The sequence below is a fragment of the Thalassophryne amazonica genome, chromosome 21 (assembly GCF_902500255.1).
Source record: "Thalassophryne amazonica chromosome 21, fThaAma1.1, whole genome shotgun sequence".
NCBI classification, from domain to species: Eukaryota; Metazoa; Chordata; class Actinopteri; order Batrachoidiformes; family Batrachoididae; genus Thalassophryne; species Thalassophryne amazonica.
This window is the reverse complement of record NC_047123.1, coordinates 15,836,006-15,846,599: the sequence shown is the minus strand read 5'-3', so window position 1 is coordinate 15,846,599 and position 10,594 is coordinate 15,836,006. Positions and strand designations below refer to the sequence as shown.

Genomic DNA, 10,594 nt, shown 5'->3' with positions numbered 1-10,594 from the left:
AAACTTTCCTTTTTGCTAAAGCTTATCGTTAGGGCTGGATCAGGTGACCCTGAACCATCCCTTAGTTATGCTGCTATAGACGTAGACTGCTGGGGGTTCCCATGATGCACTGTTTCTTTCTCTTTTTGCTCTGTATGCACCACTCTGCATTTAATCATTAGTGATCGAACCTCTGCTCCCCTCCACAGCATGTCTTTTTCCTGGTTCTCTCCCTCAGCCCCAACCAGTCCCAGCAGAAGACTGCCCCCCCTGGGCCTGGTTCTGCTGGAGGTTTCTTCCTGTTAAAAGGGAGTTTTTCCTTCCCACTGTAGCCAAGTGCTTGCTCACAGGGGGTCGTTTTGACCGTTGGGGTTTTACATAATTATTGTATGGCCTTGCCTTACAATAAAGCGCCTTGGGGCAACTGTTTGTTGTGATTTGGCGCTATATAAAAAATGTACAGTTGTGTTCAAATTATAGCAGTGTGTTTTTTTCAAAAGTGAGTAATGCTCAAAATCGTTATAATAGCTTTTATTTCCATCAGCATTTTCTTATAGCCTCAAACATTTACTGTATATACTGAATAATACTTGAATATTTATCTTTTGTGAATCACTGTACTGATATTTAGTTGTATAAGCACTGTTTCTGAGAACTGCTTCACATCTTTGTTGCATGGAGTCGACCAACTTCTGGCACCTGTGAACAGGTTTTCCAGCCCAGGACCATTGGACTACATTCCACAGTTCCTCTGCATTTTTGATGTCACCCCCAAGTTTTCCATTGGATTAATGTCCTGGGCTTGGGCTGGCCACTGCATAACATTAAATTGTTGGTCTGGAACCAACATGCTGCTCGCTTCCGTGTTTGTTTAATTTTTTTTTTTTAACCTTTATTTAACCAGTAAGTTAAAAAAAAAAAAATCTTATTTACAATAACGACCTGGTTTGGGGTTGGTGTCTTGTTGAAACGCCCATTTCAAGGACTTTTCCTCTTCGGCTAAACGCAACATGATGGACCCTGGCCTAGTGGTAATTGGGTGAAAGGCAGGGGCACCCTAGACAGCACCCAGTCTATCACAGGGCCACATACAAACATGCAAAACAGAGTCACACTGTCATGTGCATCTACTGCCAATTCAAAGTGCAGTGACTGTGTATATAAATGTCTGTAATTCCTTAATGTGATATGTTTAAAGTTGCATGAGGTGCCTGATACCCGTATTTTATTTGTAGTGAAAGTGCAGAATAAGGCGCCTTAGTCTGTGATGTGAAAGTGCTGTGATCAGTGAACGTAAAGGTCAGAGAAGAAAGCTTCACATTTAGCACAGTTATAAGCAAACTGGTACACTGGACGCAAAGAAAAACAATTACCTGAAATGTATCTCTCCCCCCCCCCCCCCCAATAAATACAACATGAAAAAAGTTTTTTGTTTTTTTTTTATTTTAAATTTTTGCATATTTATTAAAAATAAAAAACTAAGAACTCACATGTACATTTGATCAATACTTTCTTGATGTACCATTGGCACAATTACAGCCTCAAGTCTTCTTGAATATGATGCCACAAGCTTGGTGCACCTATCTTTGTGCAGTTTTGTCCATTCCTCTTTGCAACACCTCTCAAGCTCCATCAGGTTGGATGGGTGACGGTGCACAGACATTTTCAGGTCTCTCCAGAGATGTTCAATCAGATTCAGGTCTGGGCTCTGGCTGGGTCACTCAAGGACATTCGTAAAAAGTCATTGTGTTTCTGTTAAAGGTGTAAATATTTGGAATAATTGCCCGGATAACATAAAATCAGTCGGTAGTTTGGTTGGCCTTAAAAGGCTCTACAAAAATTATTTGATTAGGTTTATTGATTTTGTTTTTTTGTTTTTTGGTGCACTGTTGTTTGCATGTTCTCCATGTAATGTGGAGTTGTGTCAGGAAAAGCATCTGGCGTAAAACTTGTGCCAATTCAACATGCAGATCCACCTTGGATTTGCTGTGGCGACCCTGAGTGCAAACAAGGGAGCAGCCGAAGGGACTTACTAGTTCAAGGATCAGTTTATACTTTGTATTAGTTATGGATATTTTTGGTTAAAGGTGTAGGCGTTTACAAGCTTTTGCTTCTGCCTATGCCCTTTCAGGCACATGGGTGCATTGTTGGGTTATTTTCTTTCGTTCTTTCCTTGTAAGTTTTTTGTTGTTCTGGATCTGTGTGTGCCAAATACATTCATTCATTCATTCATTCATTCATTCATCACAGAGTTGTCCTGAAGCCATTCCTTTGATACCTTGGCTGTGTGCTTAGGGTCATTGTCCTGCTGAAAGATGATGAACTGTCCCCCAGTCTGAGGTCAAGAGTGCTCTGGAGCAGGTTTTATCCATGATGTCTCTGTACATTGCTGCATTCATCTTTCCCTCAATCCTGACTAGTCTCCCAGTTCCTGCTGCTGAAAAACATCCCCACAGCATGATGCTGCCACTACCATGCTTCACTGTAGGGATGGTGCCTAGTTTACTCCATGTAGGCCTGGCATTCATGCCAAAGAGTTCAGTCTTTGTCTCATCAGGCCAGAGAATTTTGTTTCTCATGGTCTGAGAATCCTTCAGGGGCCTTTTACTAAGGGGTCCCTTCGGTCTGGCCATACCAGCCTGATTGGCGGATTGCTGCAGAGATTGTTGTCCTTCTGGAGGGTTCTCCTCTCCCACAAAGGAATGCTGAAGCTCTGACAGAGTGACTAGTCAATCAATCAATCAACATTTATTTATAAAGCGCTTTACAGCACCGACTGGTGTCCAATGTGCTTAACATTAAAAACACAAATTCACAAAAATGAAAAACATTAAAAAAAAAAAAAAAAAGTAAGGCCCTTCTCCTCCAATCTCTCAGTTTAGACGAGTGGCCAGCTTTAGGAAGAGGCCTGGTGGATCTGAACTTCTTACATTTATGGATATTGGAGGCCACTGTGCTCATTGGGACCTTCAAAGCAGCAGAAATGTTTCTGTACCCTTCCCCAGATTGGTGTCTCATGGAAGCTTTGTTTGTGTTCTGACATGCACCGTCAACTGAGTGACCTTATATGTAGACAGGTGTGTGCTTTTCCAAATCATGTCCAATCAACTGAATTTACCCCAGGTGGACTCCAATTAAGATGTAGAAACATCTCAAGGATGATCAGTGGACACAGAATGCACCTGAGCACAATTTGAGCTTCATGGCAAAGGCTGTGAATACTTATGTACATTAGGGATGCAACCTTTTAATTTCTTTCCACAAAAACAATTTACAAATACCTGACAAGCACCAAATAAACAACATTGATTGTTATTGTTTCATAGGAAAAGCTCATCAGAATAGGATACAGGACTATGGGTTTGCAAAAAAGTTGTATCCCTAATGTATATGCTCAAACGTTTTCAGGTTGTCATTATGGGGTATTGTGTATAATTTTGAGGGAAAAAAATGAATTTCATTAATTTTGGAATAAGGCTATAACATAACAAAATATGGAAAAAGGGAAGCGCTACTTTCCGGATGCACCGTAAATCAACACTTTTGCAAATAATTGGAACAGGTGAGTTTCTGGTCTGGTAATTATTCGATGAGGTGAAATAAAGTGATGTGATACAGGCAATGTCAAGCTGGTGAGGAAAAAATGTTAGAGTACAGTGTCAGGAGCCTCTAAGAAATGCCAGTGTGCCAACATATGCATCGCTAGTATTCCAAAACTCTCAAACAGTGTTTCTATGAGAGACATCAGAAATATTTTGGGCCATTTACCTTCTAAAAATATCCTTAAACATATTAGGAAGTCTGATCAAATCTGTGTGCATAAAAGATATTGTACACATGGGTAACTTACACATCCACAAGGGCACTGTTAATACAGAAAAATATGCTGCATCCAGGCATCCCTACATTTTCTAGCAGATCAACATAAAAATACATTCTGCCTGACTAAAAAAATGAATGGTGACATGCAGCTGTTAACATGAGCTACCTGCAGTGCTGATCTGTCTTCAACTGAGAATATATGGTGCATTATGAAGCGCTCAGTGTGAACGTGTGAACAGTAAATTTAAAAAAGAAAAAATTTAAAAAGAGTGAAGTAATTTAGCAGTGAGCAGCAGAGTGTCAGCTTTACTGAATTGAGCCGTGTTGTTGACTGCAAATGGATTTTATGAAGCCCTCCATTTGGGTGTTTGAGCGTTCTTTTTAACTGTGTTCCCTTTTGTGGTTTTTGGGTTGTATAAACAGTTGTGTTTTATTATTATTTGGTTCACAGTTCACCAGAGACCTGAAGCAATATGACAATAAGATCGTCGAATGCACCTTTGTCAACAACAGCTGGATATTCATGAGACAAAGAGTTGACAAGAGCTTCCCCAACTCTTTTGACACAGCCATGGGTGAGACGTCCACAGTAATTAAATTAATAACTCTTGCAGTCACAGTGGATAAAACGGCAAATTTTTAATTTGTCTAAAGTTTGCATCAGGCCCCTGGGCTCTAACATTCTGTGTGATTACTGTGTTAGATTACCTTATTTTACGGAATATAAGTCACACTGGACTTTGTTGAGCCTGTCCAAAAATTTGACAGACCTGACTGAACTCATTACTGTTAGACAGGTACCACTACGGTCCGGAGGGAATCACTTTATTGAATGTGAATATTATTTTATTATTTATGTGTTAATTTTCAGTATCTTTGTATTTTACTTTTAACTCATTCCTACGTCTAACATGTGCTTGTTCTTGCTTTAAAAATTAATAAATGATGAGACCAGTAATGTTGTGGATACAAATGTCACTGAGACATTTAATTTGTCTGCCACCTTTTGCCACCCCTCCTACTTGGTCAATGTTGCTTTACAGCACCCCGAGGATACCCTCAGCAATGTGTTAAGCTAAAAGTTCTCCACCATCACCATGTTCACCCACATCTCAAAAGATATTCAGCAGAAGATAAGGAAGACATTTATTGAAATACAATAAATGGATTGGGTTACAAAGTCATTTCTATGGCTCTGGGGCTCCGGCGAGCCACAGTGAGAGCCATTATCTCCAAACAGAGAAAACTTGTAAGAGTGGTGATTCAGAGGCCAGACTAATGAATTCCACCAAGAACACATCAACAGCTCACTGAAACCTTGGAAAGTACCCGAATGACCATCTGTGCAACTGTAGCATTGCTCACATCGGTTAAGGGTCGGCATTCGTGATTACAGCAAGAGATGGGCAAGAAAAAAGGAATCTAGAGGAAAGTTGCAAAACAAAACTCAGAGCTATACTTGAGAAGGATCGTAAGTCATCAGTGTCTTACAAACAGATTATGTGCGTGTCAAAAAAATAACTTATTTTCAAATAGGCTGACTATAACTTTATATGATGTTTCACGGATATGGTATCATCTCTGTTGTAACTTCTGTTCGTGTTGGTTGTCTTTCTCCAGCTGTGTGTCGCTCCATTCAGCATCCTATCACAAAAGAAATGCTTTTGGAGTTCCTGGATAGCTGTACACAGGGAGTACAAACCCCGAACCAAAAACGCCCAGCAGACCCAGACAGTGAACTCATGCCCCCACCCCCTCCGAAGAGACCAGGCCAGGCCATCCCATAGCCTGATGGTGGACAGCCGGCCCCCCTACAGATGAGATCCAGACATTTCTTACCCTCTGAGTATTTGCTCTGCCAGCCTTTATGGACTGAAATGTCTGAAGATGTCAGAAACCCCACCAGAGTCCATCAGCAACATCAGATTTACTTGTAGGTTTCTTTGTAGCTTTAATTACTGGTGTTCTTATTAATTAAAGCAAGAGACAGTTTGCCTTTTTTTATCCTCTTTTTTTTAAATTCTGAGCTAAATTTATAAACGGGAGATTGTTATGAATACAGTTAACATCAGACAGTACAAACCTTGTGTTACGGTTTTGGACCGGAGTGGAACGGCGAACCCAAATGCAGGGAACAGAACAAGAGTGGAGTGAGTTAGAACACTAGTTTATTTACAAGGAATGTGTATGGAGGAGGAGGATGAGTAGGCAGCCTTGCAGAATGGAGCCAGGGCCTGCACAGCAGTGGAACCATGGAACCACAGTCCAAGTGGCGTTGTAACCCAAATGCTGAGTGGATGATGCAATCCGGGAGCCAGGTGGCCGCCTGCAAGCTGTCAACGTGGAATCTGGAGAAGATACACAGATGAGTGGATTGCTGTGCACACGAGCCGAGTTCAGTTCCAGAATTCAAATTCACAGTCAGATTAACAGACAGTCTATATCTTAGCAGAGTCCAGAGTGTTGAAACAAGCTGAAGCTCAAAAACGACAAACAAAAAATGCTGAGCTTGGGACTCAGACAAGCTGCAGGAAAAAGTAGCAGCACACAAACTAATGAGGCATAGGAGCTCAGAAAAAAATCACTGCGTAGGAACGCACAACAGAGAGGCCAGATACCATGGAAAGTACGCTGAGTTTCTGGCAATGATGGAGTGAAGAGCCAGGGTTTATATGCAGGGACTGATGAGATGAGAAGCAGGTGTGTCGATTAGCTTGAAGCAGAGGAGAGAGAAAAAGCAGCAGGAACAGGCAGCCCACAACACCTTGTTCATTTAGTAGGAGAGCTAACAGCTCTCGCACCCACCACCACCAGAACTAAACCAAATGTTTTTTGTTTTTTAGATTTACTTGATGGTCCCCAAAACACAGTCAAGATGTTCTGAAAATAAAAACAGGCTTCAAGCCAGATATTCAAGATGACACCCAAAATGGCCACCAATAGGAGTTTTTTGTTGTTGTTGTTTTGTTTGGAGGGAGGGGGTATTTGTTTGTTTTTCTTTGAGGGGGGGTTGCATTTTCTTTGGGGGGGGTCATTTAATGGGCTTCATTTTCACAAATATTCAGTGAGAACAAAGTTGTATTTCATTCATGTTTAAATAGCAACAAACAGAATTGATAATAACAGAACGACATTTTTGACTCCATATTGCAAACATGCTTATTTAGGGTCTGCTTCTCTCTCTATCCCAGACCAAGCCAGCATCTTTACATCTGGAGTTGGTCCCTGGGTACTGTACTGTGGCTGCCCATTGCTCCTAGGGGTTGGATTCTGTCTAGCTGTAATTAAATGCAGAGGATAAATTTTGTTATATGTATGTATAATGACAATAATTGCATTATATTATATATTATCTAGCTTGAGGCTAGTGGGTTTTTTGTTTGTTTGTTTGTTTTTTTGTCTTTGGAAGCATTCTGATTGTGTTTTTGGGACCATCTAAGGCAGTGGTTCTCTAACACTTGGTCTCGCTGACCCCCAAACCTGTACACTTTTCATCTAACCCTGTTCTGCTGTGAACTAATTAGCTCATTGAGGTGTCTGCTGGCTTTTGATTGGTTGAGATGAAAATCACGCAGTTGTGCGTCCAGTGGACCACGGTTAGGAGGTACTGGTGGAAGGTTGTTTGGATTAGGTCTAGTGGAGATTCAAAGGTGATGGTTCTGTAGCTCACTTACTTACTTGATTTGTTTAAAATCTGCTTTTTTTATGAAACTGATTAAGAAGCAGCATTGAAAAAAGTTTTCACTGTGCGTGACGTCATTTGGCTTCAACTATGCTTCAAATTTAGCTAAGTTAAAAGATTAATGTTGTTACCAGGCTAATGTTGGTGAGTCAGGGCTTCCCAAAAAATAACAATCTCGATTTCATCTATCTGTGTTATATCTGTCCAAAGAAAAACACGTTTATGTGGATTTAGAGTTGTGTTGCTGCACATCCATTGTTTGCAGAACTCTAAAGGCCACATCGGTGGCCGGGGTATTGAGGACATCTCCATCGTCTCCAGGGCTACAGCCACATTAAGCTAACACTAAAAACACTATCAATCTGTTTCTGGCGTTTACAAAAGCATTTCTTTTGTAAACGCGTCTCTCCTCTAAAATCTCCCAGCAAAGGAAAAATGTTGATTCTCTCTCTTCTGTAAAGCATATAAAAGTGTTACAGCCATTAAATGGAAGAGTCGGACCGATAAGGGGCTGAAAAGTCTTCAAAGACACCACACGTCGGTTCTGTCCCATCCTCTTCATGGTCGCAACTTCCATTATGTCTATTGTTGAAGATGCAACTTAGTTCTCATTTGCATTTTTATGTTTCTGTTGTCAGACAGCTGAACAAATATACAGTAAAGTCCATAAGTATTTAGAGTGACAGTTTTTTTTAGCTTTGTCTCTGCACACAAAGCAGTTGAAATGAAATTTAAAAAAAAAATGTGCTTATAATGTTTAGCATTATCCATAATTCAAGAGTGTTAACAGAAATACAGCACTAACCATTACAATACAATCACCATTACAGCCATTTCTGCTTCCATTTTCAGAGTAAATTGGACAAACTCAAACATGAGGGTTATTTTGAATATAAATTATCCCTTTTACAGCTGAATGTTTGCAAGTCATTGAAGTAGTTTTGGACTTTATTTAATCATTATGAAAGACAAACTGTATGGTAAATCTGTCTGGAGTTGGCAGTGCTCAAAGAGTGAAGGAAGCCACCAAGACGCCTCTGCAGGAATTCTGGTCTTCCGTTGCTGTGATTGGACAAACCTTGTGCAGTGAAACATTTGTCTGTTGCACCACTACCACAGCTTCATGCTGGATGGGGAACAGAGATTTTCATTCATGAAATCAGATCAAATCTAGCTTTGAGTCCTCCGTGCATGTTCTGAAGCTGAAATTTATGGTCCTTTAAGAACCTCCTTCTCTATTGTACTTCATCATAAAGTTGCATAACTGAGGATGCAACAGACTAAAGTTGCATCATTCAGGTTCTCCAACCACAAACACCTATAACTCTATCAGAGTTGGCATGGGGGTCTTGGTGGCTTCCCTCACTGGTCTCCATCTTGCTTGGTCAAGCAGTTTTTGAAAAGTGCATACTCCAGACTGATTTACCGAACTGTTTGTATTTCTTAATGATTCATTTAAATGAAGTCATGTTCATTGACTTGGAAATGTTGATGTATTTTTTTTTTTTTTTGTGCTTTGCCCAAAGAAAAGTGGCTGTAAAAGTGATGATTTCTATTAAAAATAATCGTTATTGTTTTGTCAAATTACTTGTGGCCTCTCAAAATAGAGATGTTATGTACAAATAACTCCTAAATTTGAGCTTTTTGACAGGCTACATGACAAGCACTTCTTAGTAGTTTCACTTCACCTCCATTGTGTTGTTGCACAGAGGCAAATTTACAACCAATTGTCACTTTTCAAATACAGTATGGACCTAGGATTTGCTCGAGTGCTGTTAACTAAAATCTCTTTGATGTTCAAATTGTTGTGTTATTATTGACAACTGACAACTCATTAATTGTGTGTTTGGCTCTACTGACATTTCTGATTATTCACAACAATAAGGATTAGAAACCAGCGAATATTGTCTTTTTTTTTTTTGTCACCTGCTCACAGGTCGTGGTTTCCGAATGCATATTAAAAATGGTTCACCTCTGGTCAGGTCAGATTTTTCCAAACAGCCCAAGTTTTCATGTGTGAAAAATGTTTACATGATGGCAAAGATAGAGAAAAAGAAGAAAAAAAATGTTTTCAAATTTATCAGACTTGGTGAAAATGTGCTGTAAATTAACAATAAAGTGAAGGTCTTTTTTAAATTTTGGTCATGTGTGTTGTGTTCATACATGAATAATGTGATGATCAAATGATGCTATTTGTGTCTTTGTGCAGATTTTTTGTGTGAGTGGCGGCTGGTGTGTCATGCTGGTGTTTTTTTTGTTGTTTTTTTTACACCAAGCAGAAATGACAAGGTTCTGTTTGCATCATGCCAACACACTCAAGAGATGACGATGTCAAAGCTGGTGTTTTCTTTTTGTGGATGCACAAACAAAAATTTTAGTAGTTGTGGGCAAACTGCAAATTGGGCCTCTAATGTACTCGTGTCTGGTTAATCTGAGTCCGATATGTCGCCTTCACTTTTGTCTAATTCAGATCTGCCAGCTGCTACCACAGGCTGTCTGTATAATGGGCAAAGACTCAATGATGATTCTGGTGCTAATAAAAGAAGCCAGTGGTGAAGTGCAGTCCCTCAAATAGCCACTTGAGTATGCCTAGAGAAGTAAGTCAATCCCTGTAGACCCCCATGTTAAAATGTGAAACTTTACAGTAGAAATAATATTTATAAACTGGCGCAAAAAAAAAGATTTTTGGTCTCTATAACTAGTTTCACCGTTCATGACAAATGAATGGACAGGGGCTGTTTGTCTGTTTTTTGTTTTTTGTTTTTTTAAGATCATCCATTTAAGCTGTTTTAAGCTACCTACCTTTTTTCCATAGTATAAATCACAGTTTATTTCCTAGTTTGGGAGGCCCTGCAACTTATACTCCGGTGTTTGTTATTAATAATAGTCACGATAATGACTATATAGAACTTTCCCAAAAATCAAAACATTAAACAGATAAACTCCAAAAAGGCAGGCTCATGACTGAAAGAACTAGATCACGGGTACTAGCAGCTGAAATGGGCCTCCTTAGGAGGGTGGCTGGTGTCTCCTTTAGAGATAGGGTGAGAAGTTCGGTCATCTGTGGGGAGCTCAGAGTAGAGCTGCTGCTCCTTCGCATTGAAAGGAGCC

At 40.0% G+C, this 10,594-nt stretch overlaps 1 long non-coding RNA gene across 1 annotated transcript; it reads left to right on the top strand.

Annotated features, from left to right (window-relative positions):
* Nucleotides 1–4,205: 4,205 nt before the first annotated feature.
* Nucleotides 4,206–5,775, top strand: LOC117503034. The gene is made up of 2 exons (XR_004558461.1): nt 4,206–4,376; nt 5,422–5,775. It is a non-coding gene; the product is annotated as an uncharacterized LOC117503034 (long non-coding RNA).
* The last annotated feature ends 4,819 nt before the right edge of the window (nt 5,776–10,594 follow it).